Source organism: Quercus lobata, chromosome 9, assembly GCF_001633185.2.
Source record: "Quercus lobata isolate SW786 chromosome 9, ValleyOak3.0 Primary Assembly, whole genome shotgun sequence".
Classification (NCBI taxonomy): domain Eukaryota; kingdom Viridiplantae; phylum Streptophyta; class Magnoliopsida; order Fagales; family Fagaceae; genus Quercus; species Quercus lobata.
In genome coordinates, this window is record NC_044912.1 from 13710700 (window position 1) to 13731892 (window position 21193).

The window sequence follows — 21193 nt, forward strand, 5'->3', positions numbered from 1 at the left end:
CCCCAATGTGAAATTAAGGCTATTCTGAAATTTGCTCTGCATTAGTTACGTGTTTACCTGGCTGGCTGCCAAAGGTTGATACTGGAATGATTTTTGTTTGTACCAAACTTTATGAGGTGGTTCCATTTTGTTTTTTTAAAAAAAGTATTAGCGGCAATTTGAATTTATGCTACTCGTAGATTTAAGTCATAAAATTGTTAGCTCTTCATAAATGAAATATTATTCTTGGAAAAATCATCAGTATTTGTGATGATTCTATAACATGTTGAATTGTTTTTGCTGCTACTTGTTTCTTGGAAGTTTGCAAATGCATGAAAGGAATGGAGATGTTAATGCACATTAAGGGTCCACTTCCTTCCTCCACAGAGCTTAAAAAGGTTCTATACCTACATCAGTGCCCTTCCACTTCTTCGCATCTGAAGTTTGTGGTCATTCTAGCTGATCTCATTATGAAAATCCAGACTGAAAATGATGTGCAATTCCTACATGTGTGAACCTTGAAGCCTACAATTGAATGACTCAAATTGCAAGTTAGGGAATCAAATTGCAAGCCTGTATAAGACATGTCAGATACGAAAACATCAATTAAGCAATTGAGTATGTTTAGATTGGATTCTTAGATTAATGGGATCTATTTATCCAACTTTTTTCTAATTTTCTTTTCAATATTGCAAGGTAACTTGGGGCAACACAGTTTAAGTGCACTGCCTCCTACCCCACAAAGAAGGAAACGAGAGCTTAAATCTAAGGCCAAAATTATACGTGTAGTATGTTTCTTGTAGATATAGGACGTTAATTAATGGGGCAAGAACAAGGTGATGCAGCCTAAGGCACCTATTAACAATTTCAACGCTCATTTCCTAATCATCAGAATTTAAAAGGCAAGAAATTCAACCCCCGAAAAGCCAAAATTTTTTCCATAATGCAAACTCAACTTTCATTCTTACCATCACAATCTGAATATAGCAGAAGCCACAAGACAGCTAAGAAATGTGAAAAAAATATTTAATTACAGAAGCAACTAAAGACTGAGATAATTAAGAACATAGATCAAACGTAAATTGGACATTAATCCTCAGGTGCTGTAGAAACTAATAAGCCAAGGAAAGGAAGAGATGGATAAAGATAGAAACAAGGGGTATTTTCGTTTGCTATTTTTTTCTTTTCTTTTGTCCCTAATGCAAGAAGAAAGGGGTAAAAAAAACCTATACACTATCAGTTTCTGTGTATTTGTGTTTCCAAAGGATGTTCCATCTTTAAGACTTTCCTGTGCATCATTGTCCATCCCAAGGCTGACGAGGGCAGCTGCTTGAAGATAGAAGGCAGTAGGCCATTCAGGAGCTATTACCTGGGCTTGCATTGCATCTCCAAGAGCTTCTTGTGGCATTTCACTCATCAAGTAACACAAGCAGCGTCTGGCAAACACAGTTGGTGATATCATGGTCCCACCATCGATGAACTACAGATTCAAGCAAAGGAGATTCCACGTTAGGATAAACAAAGGAGCAAATTCAAGAGTACTCTTCATTTCTATCACACAGATCATAAGAATTTTAAAGCTTAAATTTGTACAAGGGGCCTATTTTATCTATTTGCTGAAAGAGTGCTTTTTTCTACTTTTTTTTGCAACAATATTTGGTAACGCAGTTTCAAATGCACCTTTTCAAAGAACAGTAAAAGATTCACTTTTTTATTATATTTTAAAGTACAGCCTTTCAAACAATCTCATTTTCAAACAAAAAAAAAAAAAAAAAACTGAAAAATAAGTTGTACCAAAGGCGTAGCTCTCCAATTTCCATTTTGAGGGAAAAAGTGATGTAGCTTTGCCAAAATCATTATTTACTTTTCTAAAATCATTACCCATCAAATGGAACATAACAACTGCATTCCAGCTACAAAGAATGAGGATGTGTATTGTGGTCTTGTATTTTATTAATTGAGATGTGGAAGTATATGCTACTAATGTCTCAATAATATTACATTTCCATAGAACTGCAACGATGTGTCAGCATTCCTAGACATTCAGTTTGCATATCAATTTTCTAGTCGAAGATTCTGCAGATCTAAAGAAATGACTTTCTTGTGTAATAACTAAGGGCATTAGCAAAGTCCTTAGATTGAAAAGCAGCATCTCCACACTTCTTAGAATTCAGCGTTTCCTGTATTTGATTTGTCCACATTTGGAAGGAAAGCTGCAAGGCAAGGAAAATCCCATGGTATGATGGTATTGAGCAATATGACGTGTATAAGAGGGACCAAATTCAAGTTTGAGAATAGCAAGAAGGATGTAAATACTAGGTTAAGGACTAAGAGAGAATTCATTGCCCAATAAAAAATCCAATCTCATTTCAATGGCCTGTCTCTTGTCCATTTATAGAAAGGTAGGACTGCCTCCAATGCCTACCATTTACATTTCATTCAGATTTCTATGTAAAGATGCATGCCTTCATTTTCCTAAATAACAAGACTAATTGGGTGACTCTACCAACCCTCTGATTTTTCAATATAACAGCAGGCACCTCTGCACTTTGCTATAGAACAATGCAACCAAAATATTGTAACAAAGAGGTGTTGTTGTCGATAGATATTACTCTTAAATCCTTCCAAGATAAAAGAAAATGATCAGTCCATACCTGGTCATGAATGCCGCATATTGACCACATGCAGCCAACGTATACACTTAGGTCCCTGCCATCTATTTCATACTGCATGCAAAGTTTTGGGTAAATAACACTTGGTAGTTGATAAGGCATCAGTAACAACCTCCATTAAAGCACAATAAATCTGACGTGAATTAACCTTGTCATTCAGATATATTGATATTTCAAGTGCTTCTTCCAGTCCTCTTGTCCACTCAAGAATCTTTTTGGCCCAATACATCCTGCACAAGGTTTTGCAAACGCAATGATAGGTCAAAAAGATTGTGATTCTTAACAAAAATTCAGAAGTAGTATTAGAATTAACAGTGCATCTAACGAAATTGCATACTGTATATTCAAGAAAAATAATGCATCAATCTCCAAAAGGAAGCAAATTTCGCCCACGTATTTATATGTACAGCATTTTCATGACAGAAATATTACTGGCAATATGATACTAGTGGCCAGGGAATCAAAATAAAGATAGGAACAAAATGGTAAGCCACCCCAATTTAACACACAGATCATGATGTGAGCAAACAAAGAATGTAAACTGTGACACCAAACTTCAAAACATCACAACACTGTTACACTCTTCAGGAAGCCACTTGCCGCATAAAACCATGCATCTTGCCATAGTAAACCATCTCCAACTGAGAAGCATTCCAGAGCTGGAAATCACAAGCCATAAAGATAGTCAAAACAATGACAGCATATAACACCAACTAGATGTAAATAAGACTAAAATGGTGGAGGCATTTGTAAAACCAAAAGAAGACCTCATCAATATAAAGGTCAAAACATAAACTATGAAACATCAGATACTTCCAACATCTCATCAACATTATTACAAAATAATCTTAAAACATTCAGCTTACAGGATTGGCTGTTTTTGCCTTTTCCAATTGCTCCCTGCTGCAAATTCCATAATCAATTAAAAGTTAGAGAACCTTACACAAGGAATCAACACAATCCAATCAAAGTAGAGCAAATTTGACTCACGTGTAAATATGTTCTCACTCATCAGAAGCATGGTCCATCAAGGTCTTACGTGCCCATTCCCATGCTCCTTGCAGTGAATCATAATGATGCTCGTAGAAGCCGAAGTTATCGGCAAGTTTTCTACGCACAATCAACTCCTCCAAGAATGTATCAACTGCCTTCAGAATAACTGGTAGAAGATAGATCAAGCCATCATTGATGCCATTAACCACTGAACAAAATAAAATAAATAAGAAAATCCAAATGTGACAGCAAACTACAATCAATTGTGGATGCCAAGAACAAGTTCAAAAATAAGAATTTTTAAAAAGCATACTTATTTTTCCTAACCCTGATTCCATAAAAATATATAAGAGATAAACTATCTGCTGAATAACCTTTCAACCTTTTCGTCAAGAACCCATTTTTACTCCCCATCAACACTTGCATCACTGCCTTCTCCCCTGGTTCACACCACTCAATTTCAGGAACTTCTGCTCCTTTCCTAATTTTACAAGATTATTTTATCAACACTACAATCCAAAAAATCTCTCAACTCAACAAAAATAGAGCATCTAACCTCAAAGCACGCAGTTGGTGGCTTGTTTGGATAATCCTCTGCAAACTGAAGCGTCAATTTAAACGTACCTGAAGCACTCAAAGGTATAATTCATGAATATAGAGTATTAAATAAAAGCAGAATTGGTAATATAATAACATGGTTTGTTGGCAATTACAGCCATACAAATGAAAAAAAAAAAAATTTCTAACACCTAAAATAATTAGCATAACAGAAATATCAGTTCCTTAGTTCTTTTTTCTTTCTTTTTTTCCCTCATGCTTAGAGTACGGGAAAAGTCCATCAAATTTCTGTTACACTATTAAAGAAAAGGTACACACACACACAACTACATATTGCATGGTTCACAGCAAAAGATACACCATATCACATTCATTTAATAGAAAGAGTACTCTTCATAAGAGTAACATTAACAACAAGAACAATAATCGTAAAGATAAAATAGTAACATTAACATCAATGATTGCAACAGACTAACAGTACAAATAACGACATCAGTAATAAAAACAAGAGCTGTAAAAGTTCAGGAGCCAAGGGGTACATGTCTCATTTAACTATTCAAACACAAAGGCATTGACTGCCAAAATTAACAGGATCAAAGCACAGATACGGTAGCTTCACACACAGCGCAGAAATTGGATCTCACAACCAGTTGACGCACGGAGTTGAGGCATATAGCATGGACACATTACACTGATGATAGGGCTGATCGCGTGGATAGGAGAGTATAAGAGGTGTCCAGGCACATGTGAGGTCTCGAACGACTGATGGTTCTCACGACCAGATCTCCCGCTGGTCGAAGACCAGTCACAGGCGTCGAGGCAGCCAGCAAAATTTCAGCTCTCAAGGACACTCGGTGTTGGCGCCAGCATCGTCACTCACTAGCGTGCGGTCACGCGGCAAGTCTCTCCATCACATCATCTAGACAATTACTCGTCATTTTTTTATTCTCATCTATCTATTTATATTCTTTTTTATACGGAAAAAGCTCGTCTCATCTTCACCCATCTCATCACCTATGTACATTACGTCATCTTAGGAGTCTTAGATTTTCTATTCTTTTGTTTTTCCGTTTGGACCTTGGAGACTGGAGTCTTTGATCGGACTGCTGGGCTTACATTTTTGGACTAAACTCTTTTTCTTTTTCTTTTTCTTTTTCTTTTTTTTTACATGTGAGCTGGCCAGCTGGGACGCTGGGTTAATGGTTTACAATTTCAGTGGGGGCTCAAGCTTTTGTAAGGGGTCCCAGTCTTTTTTATTTTTTTTTGAAAATTAACCTAGAGCCGGGCCCCCACCTGTTTCTGTCCCTGGCCCTGCGAAACCAAAAGGAAAACAAAAACAAAACAAGATTAACAATTCAGCAATACAAAAGCCAAACGGCAAAAACCCAAATGGAAAACTAAAGAATAAGGATGAGATGTACTAAGATTTTAGTGATAAGAAACGATGGAGACTTCGAACAAAAGGGCAGAGAAAGAGAGGAAAATCGGTGGATGTTATCACTGACATTGAAGGAAAGAAGATTTGGGATGAACTAGGGTTTTTCTTGGGCGTAGGATCTTGTGGGCTTTTCAACCTATGGACCGAAACTTGAAAATTCAAAAAAATAAAATTGCAGGCGTGAAGGATTCGAACCAAAGTTGCTCGGCAAAAAATATACCAACTTACCACCATGCTGATTCGAACAAAGTATAGAGATGAAAATTGACCTTTTAACAGCCAATTATGTTCAAATTACACGTTCCAATATTTTATAGGAACAAATACCAAATGGCTTTACAATGATGAGTTTGTATAAATTTTGCGAAACCCTAAGAGAGAGAGAGAGATAAGTGCTTTGTGGCACCGATAAGTCTTCAACAACAAAAACATTTCATTGCTATTAGGGCTCTCTCAGACTTAGCTAGTGGAGGCTTTGCTGACTCAAATGAGGCTCACACTTATCATTGTGGTCGATATGCTAAACTCTCAATGACAAAATTATTTTGATAATTTTTTTAAAAAGAACTGGGTTGTTCGTTTTTGGTAAAATCAGTCAATTGTGCTTAATTGTTTATAGCTTTTCTATTGGTAATTTTTGTTATTGTAGAAATTTTTTGAGATGTTTATTTTGTTTTAGATGGGTCTAAATATAATAATAATTTTATGAAACAAAACTGCATAGACACTTTAGTTGGGGTGGTTATACTCGTGTCAGACATAGTCATTTGACACTTCCGCACACGTGGATCTAATGAAAATGCCTAAAAAATATATAACCTAGTGTAGTAGTCTTGATTGATGACTATTTCATACTAGATCTGTAGTTTCAATTCATGTGTTTACTGAAAATTTTAAAATTGTCAACAATCTTTGTATTGGATTTTTTGCATACCTTGCTAATTGTACAGTCACCCTATTTCCAACCTTAGACACCACAATAAACACACAATTGTGATTAAGTTGCAGATGTTGCATAAGAACAATTAGAGAGCATATAAGATTATACATCTTCGGTTTTATAGTATATATTGATGATGCATAGAAAATTAGTAAGCTGAATGCTTCGGGCTTCAATGGGCTTGAGATTACTTGGAAGGCCTGAAAAGAAAAAAGCACAAGATCAAAGGTGACCAGGGTGAACTGGCCAAGAACCCTTCAATGCTTAAGTTAGTTTTCTCTCTTGAACTCAGGAATTCCAACTCTATAAGTGGTGAAAAACTTACTTTGATTTCATATGGCTGAGTCCTTTTATAGTGAGTTTTGAAGTGATTACTTGTTTAGTAACTTCCTCAACGTAGATGGAAGTTAGAAAGTTCAGACTTAACTTCTACAACTGCCATCAGAAGTTAAGAACTTAGTGGAAAGTTAGAACGATGAATAAGAATTTTGCTCCTACTTCAAAATAGTAGAATGTGGTTCGAATCATAAGCTTTTGGATATAGATTTACTCCAATAATTTCTAAGTGTTTGGCGGTCGTCCAGGTGACTCCATGCTGGACGACCTTCTTGCACTTGGATGACCTTTCTGATCTTGAACGACACTATGGACGAATTGGAGATAGTCTAATTTTTGGTTCACCATCATATATAAATAATAAAAATATAAACATCAAGAAAATGATCTCAACTATGTTATTTTATAAGGAGGTATGCCCCTGAATGTGATGGAAGCTACCAAGGGAGATACATAGGAAGTTAATTGGTATATTCAAATATTTGTGGAAGAAACCAAGATAATTCCAGCTGATTTTTTTTGTGAACAAGAGTAATTATTGTGGTTGGGCTAATTTCATGGGATGCTTTTTTTTTTTTTTTCGATTTTAGATCTAAATTTTTAAATAACTTTAAAAAAATTACTATTGTGATAAGCGGTTATTAGTAAGTAAAAAAGTGACCTCAGTGATAAGCCTAAATGTAAAATTATGGTCAGATGTGATATTGGTAGGGCTTACTATGACGATTGAACTGTAAGGAAAAAAATAGGGTACCACCGAATGTGACAAAAATACGGTCAGAAGTAATGTTGATACTGCTCAATGTAATAATGGAACAGTCAAATTTGAGAATAAAAACATAGAGTACCACTAAATGTGATAAAAATAGAGTCAGATGCGATATTGGTACTACTTATAATGTGACAATGAAACTATCAAATGTGAGAAAAAAGTAAGGGAACCACCAAATGTAAGGAAAAAACTGTCACATGTAATGTTGGAATTGCACAATGTGAAGATGGAACCGTCAAATATGAGAAAACAAAGTAAGGGAACCACCAAATGTAAGGAAAAAACTGTCACATGTAATATTGGAATTGCACAATGTGAAGATGGAACCGTCAAATATGAGAAAACAAAGTAAGGGAACCACCAAATGTCAGAAAAGAACTGTCACATGTGATATTGGAACTGCACAATGTGAGGATGGAACCGTCAAATATGAGAAAAAAAAAAAGGAACAAAGAAATGTGAGAAAAAAACTGTCAAATGTGATGTTGAAACTACACAATGTGATGATAGAACCGTCAAATGTGAGAAAAAAATAAAGGAACCACCAAATGTGACAAAAGAACTGACACATGTGATACTAGAACTGCACAATGTAATGATGAAATCGTCAAATGTGAGAAAAAAGTAAGGGAACCACCAAATATAAGAAAAGAACCGTCACATGTGATGTTGGAATTGCAAAATATGAAGATGGAACCGTCAAGTGTGAGAAAACAGTAAAGGAACTACCCAATGTGACAAAAGAATTGTCACATGTAATGTTGGAATTGCACAATGTGAGGATAAAACCGTCAAGTATGAGAAGAAAAAAAAAAAGGAATCACCAAATGTGAGAAAAGAATTGTCACATGTGATGTTGGAATTGCACAATGTGATGATGGAATCGTCAAGTATGAGAAAAAAGTAAGGGAACCACCTAATGTGACAAAAGAACTGTCAAATGTGATGTTGGAACTGCACAATGTGAGGATGGAACCGTCAAATGTGAGAAAAAAATAAGGAAACCATCAAATGTGACAAAAAAACTGACATATGTGATGTTGGAATTGCACAATGTGAGGATGAAACCGTCAAATGTGATAAAAAAAGTAAGGGAACCATCAAATGTGATAAAAGAATTGTCACATATGATGTTGGAACTGCACAATGTGAGGATAAAACCTTTAAGTGTGAGAAAAAAGTAAGGGAACCACCCAATGTGACAAAAGAACTGTCATATGTGATGTTGGAACTGCACAATGTGAGGATGGAACCGTCAAATATGAGAAAAAAAAGTATAGAAATCACCAAATGTGAGAAAAACACTGTCATATGTGATGTTGGAATTGTACAATGTAAGGATAAAATCGTCAAATATGAGAAAAAAAAGTAAGGGAACCACTAAATGTGAGAAAAGAACTGTCACGTGTGATATTGGAACTGCATAATGTAAGGATGAAACCGTCAAATGTGAGGAAAAATAAGGGAACCACCAAATGTGAGAAAAGAACTGTCAAATGTGATATTGGAACTGCACAATGTAAGGATGAAATCGTCAAATGTGAGAAAAAAATAAGGGAACCACCAAATGTGACAAAAGAACTGACACATGTGATGTTAGAATTGCACAATGTAAAGATGGAACCATTAAATGTGAGAAAAAAAAAAGTAAGAGAATCACCAAATGTGAGAAAGGAACTATCACATGTGATGTTGGAACTACATAATGTAAGGATAGAATCGTCAAATGTGAGAAAATAGTAAGGGAACTACCGAATGTGAGAAAAAAACTTTCACATGTGATATTGGAACTGCAAAATGTGAAGATGGAACCGTCAAGTGTGAGAAAACAGTAAAGGAGCAATCCAATGTGACAAAAGAATTGTCACATGTGATGTTGGAATTACACAATGTGAGGATGAAACCGTCAAATATGAGAAAAAAGTAAGGGAACTACCAAATGTGAGAAAATAACTGTCACATGTGATGTTGGAACTGCACAATGTGAGAATGGAACCGACAAATATGAGAAAAAAGTAAGGAAACCACCCAATGTGACAAAAGAACTGTAAGATGTGATATTAGAACCGCACAATGTGAGGATGAAATCATCAAATGTGAGAAAAAAAAAAGTAAGGAAACCACCAAATGTAAGAAAAAAACTGTCATATGTGATGTTGGAATTGCACAATGTGAGGATGAAACTGTTAAAATTTGAGAAAAAAGTAAGGAAACCACCAAATGTGAGAAAATAACTGTCACATGTGATGTTGGAACTGCACAATGTGAGGATGGAACAGTCAAGTGTGAGAAAAAAAGTAAGGGAACCACCTAATGTGACAAAAGAACTGTCATATGTGATGTTAGAACCGCATAATATGAGGATGGAACCGTCAAATGTGAGAGAAAAAAAGTAAAGAAACTACCAAATGTGAGGAAAAAAACTGTCACATGTAATGTTAGAACTGTACAGTGTGAGGATGAAACCGTCAAATGTGAGAAAAAAGTAAAGGAACCACCAAATGTGGAAAAAGAACTATCACATGTGATGTTGAAACTGCACAATGTGATGATGGAACCATCAAGTGTGAGAAAAAAGTAAGGGAACCACCCAATGTGACAAAAGAACTGTCATATGTGATGTTGGAACCGCACTATGTGAGGATAGAACCGTCAAATATGAGAAAAAAAAAGTAAGGAAACCACCAAATGTGAGAAAAAAACTGTCACATGTAATGTTGGAACTGTACAATGTGAAAATGGAACCATCAAATGTGAAAAAAAAGTAAGTGAACCACCAAATGTGAGAAAAAAAACTGCCACATATGATGTTGGAACTGCAAAATGTGAAGATGAAACTATCAAATGTGAGAAAAATGTAACTTGGTGTAGCAGGTTACATACTAGTGGGTATCGTACCCCTTTTTTTGGGAGGGTACCGTAGAATTACTCATATATATATATATATATATATATATTGTAAGGACTCAATTTGTAACGACCCAAAATGATACTGGGTTCGCACGTAAAAAGGTCCAAACAATATCATTTGTAGAGCGTGGGTTTGAAAGGCTAGGCCTTGGTCACTGGTCGGTGGGTAACCGTGGTGTTCATACAAAAGTAAACCATATTCGCATCGAGAAGTCTTTCTCCTCGATACAGTCTGGGAGGCTCTGATTTTCGGCCTTTTTTCCCAGCCCCTTCTCTGGATTGCTTGCTTTTCCTTTTATATTAGCCTGTACCCTTTATCCTACGTCCACATGTAGAATCGACTTTCCAAGACTGATACTTGTCTCATCAGCCCATACCCAAAGTGATTGGGGGTGGTTGTAAAAGCTGAAGAGCATGGCTCTGTCAGGTGCAGAGTATTCAATGGCAGTAATGGTAGCTTTCCCTTTATCCTTAGTTGTTATACTATCCAGCGCCCCCTTCTCTATTGACATAGATATTTTAGATTTTTTCCAAAACTGTTCCTATACCGTTCTTGCCCTTTCTTTCAGGGGGACCTCGAATATGCTGAGGACAGAATTATCCTCGACTATACCTCAAGACTACTTGGACTTTTATTACACGTCCTTAGCTATACCCCTCCTCGGCTCGGGTCTTGGGCCCCAATGTAAAAATGGGCCAAGACCACAAATTCTTGGGCCCCACATATATATATATATATATATATTTTGTATCTTTAGGGAAAGAAATATATATATAAATATATATATATATATATATTTTTTTTTTGTATCTTTAGGAAAATTTCTTTCCACTGTGAATAGACATTATAACACATATATAAAAGCTCTAATTGCTTTATAAATTGAATTTATTCCTATTAATTTCTACCCAATGATTACCATAATCCCTCAAACAAACCGTTCCTGTTATTAGGAATATAATTATATGATAAATTGGTAGTACATTTAATTGAAAATCCACCATATTCAAGTTAATTTTCCATGTCGTGTAGCTTAAAAAGAACGGTGAAACAGCCAAAGACATAGATGCCATTTCTTAGAGTGCGTTTGGATTGGGCGTTTTCTGCCCAATCCTGCGTTTGCGTTTTTTTTTTTTTTTTTTTTTTTCACGCGTTTTGGGGCGTTTTGGGTGTTGCGGTTACTGTTCATGCACTGTTCAATGAACAGTAGCCGCAAACTTTGACTTTTCAAATTTTTTTGGACCAATCACAGCATATCGTGTACTGTTTACGAACCCACAAATTTCACTTTTCAGCAACTTTTTCATTAAAAATGGGTCCCACGATACTATTCACACATTTAAAAATTATTTCGCTACAGTGTTTTTTAGTTTTCAATTTCAGTTTTTAGTTTTCAGCTGTATCCAAACGGACCCTTAGTATATATAACCGAGGAGTATGCAACTTCATCTATAATTTGGACAAAGAATCACAATACAAAGAACAATTTGTAAACCTCCGACATAAATTGCTCAAAAAGTTAAATAAAAAACAAAAATCTACTTGAAATTCATTTATCTTGATCTAATGATAAAAAACCATCATCACAATTCAGACAATATAAATTCAAATCCTATCTATAAAGAAAATTAATAAAAAAAGACAAATTTATTTAGTTTGTCAGATATATATTTTAGTGAGTTGCAAAGGAACTAAGTTGAGGTCACTGGATGGGCTTTGGGAAGTTGTTAAGGAATGCATCAGCCAACATTTTCCCGAGTCGAACCTGGGCTGGGGTTGATAGGTGTAGCCCATCATCTTCAAGTGGCAGACCTTTTGCATCAATGGTTTGCAGGTTTGGGAGGTCATTTTCCAGCTGAGCTGCTCTAACAATTTCTTCTAAAGTGCTGTTAAAACCTGAAGCTAGAGCCACCTATACATCCAACACAAAAAACAAATTATAAAATTTCACAACATGACTATAATATTAGGGTCTTGCGTTTCTCAAAAAAAATATATATATATTAGGGTCTTGTTAATGGGTGCTATGCAGCACCCATTAATGTGGTATAAAAATTACATGAAAATACTAATGTTTTATGGGGAGTAGGAAAAAACTGGATGTAAGTGTTATTTTGCAATCAGACCAAAATGCCCTTTAATTTTTTCCCATACCTTATTGACTTATTCTAACCGATTAGCTTTAAAAAACAGAACTTTATCTAGAGTCACTAATTTTATTTTTTGTCCTTCTTCCCGTTTCCTTTTTTTTTTTTTTTTTTTTTAAGGGTAATGCTATGCTCCTATTATTTTTAAAACAAAAATATAATGAAAACAGTTTTTTCATAACAAGTTTTATAATATTTTTAAAGTGGTCAATTAGATATTTTAAATTCAATTATTCATGAAATTGAAAAGAAAAAAAAAAGGAATATAAAGTATTATATATATAAAGTATATTACAAAACAAAAATGAAAAACTTTTGTTATATATGTTGGGAAAAAGTCAATGAGTTATACATGTTGGGAAAAAGTAGATATTAAAAGCAAAAAAAAAAAAATGAAGAGGGGAAATTCTATTGAATTTATAAGAGAGGGGAGAAATTTAAAAAGTCAAGAGGTTCATCCCTAGACAAAGCAAATATTCAATACACATTCAAATTAGTATAACAAATTCAAGTAGAATTTTTTTTTTCTTTTTTTCTTTTATGAACACAGGTGTGCAAGCTTTTCGATACTTGACTATTCCCTCAAACATGAGTGAGGCTAGGGGCTTAAGGGGGACAATTCCTAACCCCACAAAAGGGGGATCACGTTTTTACCTTAAACTCGAAACTTTGACACAAAATCCCAATCAACTAACAAGAATTTTTACGACTCCAAAGCCTAGGGGTGGAAGTACTAGTACAGGGGAACTTTTCCTCTTTTCCTCACGACCTCTCTCGATTTTCTTTTCTTGCTGTCAGTGGATTGAAGTTTAGGACCTGTGTATATTTTATGAACTTTTTTGTATTTTAGTTTATTTTAATTTCTCTTCCCATAAAGCAAATTTGGGTTCTTAATAGGACCTTTCATGAATGTAGGATCAATTATATTTTACTGATCCTACTTAAAATCTTGAAAAATACATGATCTTAGTCGTCTTATTAAAATAGCCCTACTTTAGGGAGCAAAATTAAAAGACCCCAAACTTTAGGGGTGTATTTTGCACTTTAGCATTTCTCATATATGGTAAAACCATTGACTACATTTTTTTACCCCTTCACAAATCAATGAATTTTTCTATAAATGTAATTATTAATTATAATAAACTATAAATCTTTTATCATATTCACGGACATATTATTATGTGTGAGCTTATATTATGTTGTGAAATATTATTATATTTCACAAAATGACTATAAAGTTATATTACCAACTCTAAATCAACCCATTGTTTTATAACCTGAAGCTAGAGCTACCTATACATCCAACACAAAAAAACAAATTATAAAATTTCACCACTTGACTATAATATTATATTACCAACCCTAAATAAACCCACTTTCAAACAAGATTTGCTGCAAATTAAAAACAAATAAATAAATGGAATAAAAAACCATTTTTACCTGTATTTTAGGGAGATTAGGAGAGTTTAGATCATTCCTAATGTCAATGAAGAACTTATAGAGCCTTTCTTTATATAAATTGGCATCTGTTTGATTCTGAGTATCAGATTCCCCTTGATACCATAGGAGTGCTTTCATTTTGCCACCACTCCTCAAGGAAGCATTAGCTCTTTCCACCAAATCCCAATCACCCCAAAGTTGGGGGCCTTTGCCAAAACCTCATGAGCAAAAGGCATGCCTGGTCCAACTCCACATACCTTTGTTGTGTCAATATCATTGTGAAGAGGCTCATGAGCTACAAACCAAGTTTTGTTGGAATTGAGTCGTAGAATGAAAGGGCTGGGATTGCTTTCTGGGGGGATTTTCATGTCCCATGTGTTGTTCTTAACCCCGCCTTCCCCAACCATGTTGCTTTGCCCAGCCAAAAGAAATATCTTTTTGGGGCTGAGTTCTTGAGATTGAACAATAGAGGAGGCCAGAAAAAAGGCTAGAAAAAAATTTAGAGACATTTTTTTTCTAGAGATTTGAGAGTTAGAAAGGTCTTAATGGTTTTAAAAATATATATAAATTTGATAGTTACAACGAGAGATGAAGGATTTGAACCTAGATATTGTTAGAAACACAAAAAAAAAGTGCCAACCAATTGAACTATAAAACTTGGCAAAAGGGTCACAAAGCTTGGAATTTTGAAGCAAAATTGTTTTGCTTCTTACAGGAGAGATTGGCAAAGCAATGGCAAACGACTTTTGATATTTAGTATTTACTATTTAGGATAGTCTGGAACTTTCAAATTCACTTGCCAGCACCCATCTGGGAAGTCTGAGAAATTGGCAATCTGATCCTTTGCCCTGAATGCTCGAGTAAATAAACACCATATAAGCATGTTGCAGTTTTATAAATTTGTATCTGATTCCCAACTAAAAGGCCTACAGTGGTCCCCCATCGGTTTTGCAATATTTAAAAGACACACGTATTTGAACCTGAAATATTCCTGGTTCGTTAATGTAGTCAAACAATTCGTGTATGGTCTCGTTTGGATAGAATTTTTTTGCTGAAACTGAAAACACTGTAGCGAAATATTTTTTAAATGTGTGAATAGTGATGTAGGACCTATTTTTAATGAAAAAGTTACTGAAAACTGTAATTTGTGGAATTTGTAAATAGTGCATGGGAGCGCTGTTCACAGTTGACTAGTTAACAATTACAAGCTGAACAAAAAAAAAAAAGAAAAAAAAGGCAAAATGTGTTACAGTACAAACATGGACGTGAGATAATCTCTATTCAAACATATACTATGTAGTTAAACAATACAAAAAACATGGCTGGACAACTAAATTATACATTATTTGGAATTTTCTGTCAAGATCTATTATTAGATATATAAAATTTAAAGAATTTAAAAACATGGTTGGAAAACATGACTACAATCGAATTGGACAAAAAAATGACACATTTTTTTTTATGTTTATCTTTGGATGGGTAAGCTTTAGGCTCATAAAGTATTGAATTAGGTTTCTCCAAAAAAAAAAAAAAAATCGAGTTAGTCCATTCATGGGTGAGGCCAATATAGTGAGTGAGCCCAATCCACAAAATATCAATCAGGATAAAATACCACCATGATAGGTTTTGTTTTATGGGTGTTCCGTCTTCATAAATTGTAATGCAAAAAACTCAAGCGGGAATAAAAATTGGACAAATGAGAGAGATAAAGCTATTATTAGAAACGGACGCTATATATTGAAACTCTCTTAAAAAAAAATATGATATTTAATAGTACTTTTATTATCAAACAAATGTCATTATTTTATTATCATAGTGCAAAATTGATTAGTACTTTTTTTTAGAGATTTGACTAAAACACGCGCATCATCATATAATTCCCATATACAGTCCTCTCCTAACACAATACACAAAGAGAGATATCGCCTATCCAACTTATAACATATATATCCACCTATATACTCATAATATAAAAAAAAAAAAAAATTTAACGAAGCATTTCATTTTCAACCCAGTAAATTAGAGAAATAACACCCATTTTTTTTAAATTAACTGCTATTTTTCTTTAAGTGTCTCAAAAATAAGAAAAGTTCAACAAGACCCCTGCAAATTACTTAAGATTTCTTAAAACAATAAGAGCTCAACCAAATCCATCCTCAAATTCTGAAAAACTAAGAAAACTACAATCAAAATCATTAAATTTTATTAACGGTTTATAAAACAATTTAAACCAAAACAACTAAAACAAAAAATCAAAATCAAAATGAAAGATGCCTATATTGCTCCATACATAAAATAATTGATTCTGACATATTTTAACAGATCTTTTTGTTTTGGACATTTAGTACTTCACAAAATTTTCACCCCATGAGCAATGAAGACCCTGTATATACAATATTAGATATTGATGTCTCCTATTCATTAAATGAATGGTGAATTCTTCGCATAGATATTGTTCTTCTAGATTCTAACACGTTATAAGTCTATTCAACGTCACCGTAGAAAATTAGCAATAATTTATCTAAATTGAAAAGTTCTATCCAACATAAAAAAGGCTCTAAAGATTCTGGATAAGGAAAACGAAGTCTCCAAAACTCTCTTTTAGGACTTTAGAGGTTCAAAGTCTCTGGATTATAAATTTATAATATATATTTTAAAAGGTATTAAATTAAATTTATCATTATTTGAATAATCATGAATTCATAAATCAGAATCATCGTTTTGCATTTTAATCTCAATCACAATGGAATCTATTGATTTTTATGTGAATAAGCATTTTAGACTTATAGGACTTCTCTATCATTTGATTCATTTTTGCGCAATTCATATTTCATCCTACTCCTAGTTAAAAGCTTTCATTATTTCCTATAACAACTTTAACTTCGACAAGGCTGCTAATGCTTTCATTATTAATGTGAATTCCCACTTAATTCCTTCTTTCCAGCTTCAATTAATCAGTACGAGTTCTTGCAGGTTGGGCAAGTCTCTACATAGCTACGAACATAGAACTCTCATAATTAAGTATCTAAATATTTCCAAGTCAAGATTTGTAGATGCAGCATTGGCCTGGTTTTGGTAATTTGCAATGGGTGTTAAAGATGCCAAACTCTTTCCAGTGTGATCATTAAGGACCGATACCATGTTTTGCTCAACTCTGGTATCACTGAATTAAATTCTAATCACTCCATTGGCTGCCAAGTATATCATCACATTACCCATGTTGAACGTTACCACCAACTCTTTTTCAGGACCAATTTCTCCTTTCATTTGTAATATGATAAATATAGAATACAAATGAGAGGTCATGGATTTGTCAAATTAACATTTTGTCTTAGAGACCCTCCCGACTGCTGGATGTATTGGCAGTCTTTGTTTCACATAAACTTGGGGAGTAATATGCTGTCCGGTGAAATTCCAGACTTAATGGGCTTACTGTTTTGGTTCCAATCATTGTATTTACTCAACAATTTGCTTCTTTGGGGACACACCTCAATCAATTTTCAGGAAATATACCAAACTGCTTCGAAGAATGGCAATGGCTCTTCAATTAAGATCCAATGAATTGAGTGGCAATATCTCACTACAAATATGCCAACTTCTAATATTTTATTGGTTCTTGCTCAATATTGCCTGATTATGATCGATGCCGGTGTGCTACGGATTGGTACAACAATGACTCATGCACTTGTGTATACTTTGTGTTGTCTGCCACAACCTCACAGCTCACGTCCACCATCTCCATCTTAGAAGCTTCCCTCAATATGATGCTCAATATGAAGCTTATCTGCGGTCAATGAATGGATTTCAAAAGTAAATCAATATTTTTCGATGTTTCTGAAAAATTGAATACAAATATTATGGATATATTATATGATGTACCCATTATAAACAATTGAGACTTATATATGTATCTTTGGTAAATCTCATTAATTTCACTTGCATAGCTCATGCGAGTCAGCAAGACCCTGACCGCTCAAAAGAAATCCTTCTTTAACACAAACAATCTGTTCAACCATTCTTAAAACACCGCTCAAATAATTCCAAACAATCTCTCCTACCAATACAAGAGGAATAGCTATACAGCCTATAGGCTATACCCAATCAGCCATTTAAAAATAATAATAATAATAATAAAATAACTAAGCATTGCATTTTCAACCCAGTAAATTAGAGACACAACACCCATTTTTTAAATTAATTGCTATTTTTCTTTAAGTGTCCCAAAAATAAGAAAAGGTCAACCAAACCCCTGCAAATTACTTAAGATTCCTTAAAACAAGAAGAGCTCGACCAAATCCATCCACAATTTATAACAAATTTTGAAATATTAGAAAAATTGCAATCAAAATCATTAAATTTAATTAATGGTATATAAATCAATTTAAACCAAAACAACTAAAACAAAAGATAAATAAATAAAAGCAAAGATGCCTATACTGCTCCATACAAAAAAAGAAAATGATTTTGACATATTTTAACAGATCTTTTTCTTTTGAACATTTAGTACGTCACAAAATTTTCACCCCATCAACAATGAAGGCCATTTGTATACGTTATTAGACATTGATGTCTTCTATTCAATTAAATGAATGTTGAATTTTTTGCACAATTATTATTTGTCAAGATTCTAATACATTATAAGTCGATTCAAAGTATCATTGTGGAAAATTAGAAACAATTTGTTTAAATTAAAAGATTTGTCCAGCATAAGAGAGACTCCAAAGACTCTAAATAATGACAACGAAATCTCCAAAACTCTCTTTTAGTACTTTAGAGGTTCAAAGTCTCAGGATTATAAATTTATAATTTTTTTAAAAAGGTAGTATTAAATTAAATTTATCATTATTTGAATAATCACAAATTCAAAAGTCAAAATTATCATTTTGTATTTTGATCTTGAACACAATGGAACCTATTGGACATTTAGTACGTCACATAATTTTCACCCCATCAGCGATGAAGACCCTTTGTGTACGTTATTAGATATTGATGTTTTCTATTCAATTAAATGAATGTTGAATTCTTTGATTGTTTGTCAAGATTCTGATACGTTATAAGTCTATTCAAAGTATCAATGTGGAAAATTAGAAACAATTTGTTTAAATTAAAAAGATCTATCCAACATAAGAGAGATTCCAAAGACTCTGAATAATGACAACGAAGTCTCTAAAACTCTATTTTAGTACTTTAGAGGTTCAAAGTCTCTGGATTATAAATTTATAATTTTTTTAAAAGGTAGTATTAAATTAAATTTATCATTATTTGAATAATCACAAATTCAAAAATTAGAATTATCATTTTATATTTTGATCTTGAACACAATGGAATTATTGGACATTTAGTACGTCACAAAATTTTCACCCCATCAGCAATGAAGACTCTTTGTATACGTTATTAGATATTGACGTCTTCTATTCAATTAAATGAATGTTGAATTCTCTGCACAATTATTGTTTGTCAAGATTCTGATTCATTATAAGTCTATTCAAAGTATCAGTGTGGAAAATTAGCAACAATTTTTCTAAATTGAAAAGTAAGAGGGACTCCAAAAACTCTAAATAATGACAACGAAGTCTCTAAAACTCTCTTTTAGTACTTTAGATGTTCAAAGTCTCCAGATTATAAATTTATAATTTTTTTTTAAAGGTAGTATTAAATTAAATTTATCATTATTTGAAATAATCATGAATTCAAAAATCAGAATTATCATTTTGTATTTTCATCTTGATCACAATGGAATCTATTGATTTTAATGTGAATCAACTTTTAAGACTTATAAGACTTCTCTATCATTTGATTCATTATTGTGCAATTCATATTTCATCCTACTCCTAGATTAAAGCTTTCATTATTTAATGAATTACTATAAAAGTTACGAGTAATATGAAATTGTGAATGACTATTGAGTATTGACCAATGAAATTTCCGTCTAAAATACGTTGCCCTTTTGACAGGTAAGCAAATTTATATGTGGCCAGATCAATATAAATGCACCACAAAATGGAGGGTCCTACTTTGTAGTTAGTACTTAGTAATTGCAGCCCAGGCTACAAGACTTCAGTGAGTCAATGCTCGACTCAGCCATACAAGTAATATGAAATTGTGAATGACTATGAGTATTGACCAATGAAATTTCCGTCTAAAATACGTTGCCCTTTTGACAGGTAAGCAAATTTATATGTGGCCAGATCAACATAAAGGCCCCACAAAATGGAGGGTCCTACTTAGTAGTTAGTAGCTGCCTAGCTGGTAATTACAGCCCAGGCTACAAGACTTCAGTGAGTCAATGCTCGACTCATAGCCATACACCTGATTAGCACCTCTACTCTCGTCAGTCTCTACTGTACTCTCCTATAAATTACCATCCAATTTTTAGTATAATTTGAGTAAGCCTTGAAGTTGAAGCTAATTACATAATTCTGTTAGTTTAATGATGAAGGGTTTTATAAGACTAGGGGTGTCAAATGGGTGGGTTTGGGGTGGACATAATTGGGTTGGGTATATAAAACTTATTTACCCATTAAAACCAATTTAACTAATTGCTTCTAATCCAAATCCAACCAAACCCAATTATTATGGGTAAACCCCAACTCACCCAATTACCCAATTATCAAAATTACCAAAATGACATTAAAGTGAAAATGACCATTTTGAAGCTTTGCCTACCTTTTCATTTCCAGTATTTTCTCAGCAACCAATCAAAGTATACATCAGTAACCAAACAATTCAAACATGCACAAAATTGTAAAAAAAAAAAAAAAAATTAATCAGAAGCAGAAATTTGCTAGAACAGAATGGATCTATCTCACAGCAAAACTCACCTGAAAAGTGAAAACCAAAACTTCTTTCCAGCGAAACTAAAATTCAGAGTCTCTGAGTTCAAAGAAAGAAAGAAAATCAAATTTAAATTAAACCCTTTTTTTTTGGTTCAATATAAAGAAATTAAATAAATAAGAAAAATTAGCATCCTTTTCATTTACAAAAATTTTCTCAGCAACCAATCAAAG

The 21193-nt window shown here is 33.6% G+C and overlaps 2 pseudogenes; both read right to left on the bottom strand.

The window, feature by feature from the left end:
- Positions 1-911: 911 nt before the first annotated feature.
- LOC115962266 lies at positions 912-4786 on the bottom strand (annotated as a pseudogene).
- Positions 4787-12215: 7429 nt separating this feature from the next.
- On the bottom strand, positions 12216-15021 carry LOC115962307 (annotated as a pseudogene).
- Between the last annotated feature and the right edge of the window lie 6172 nt (positions 15022-21193).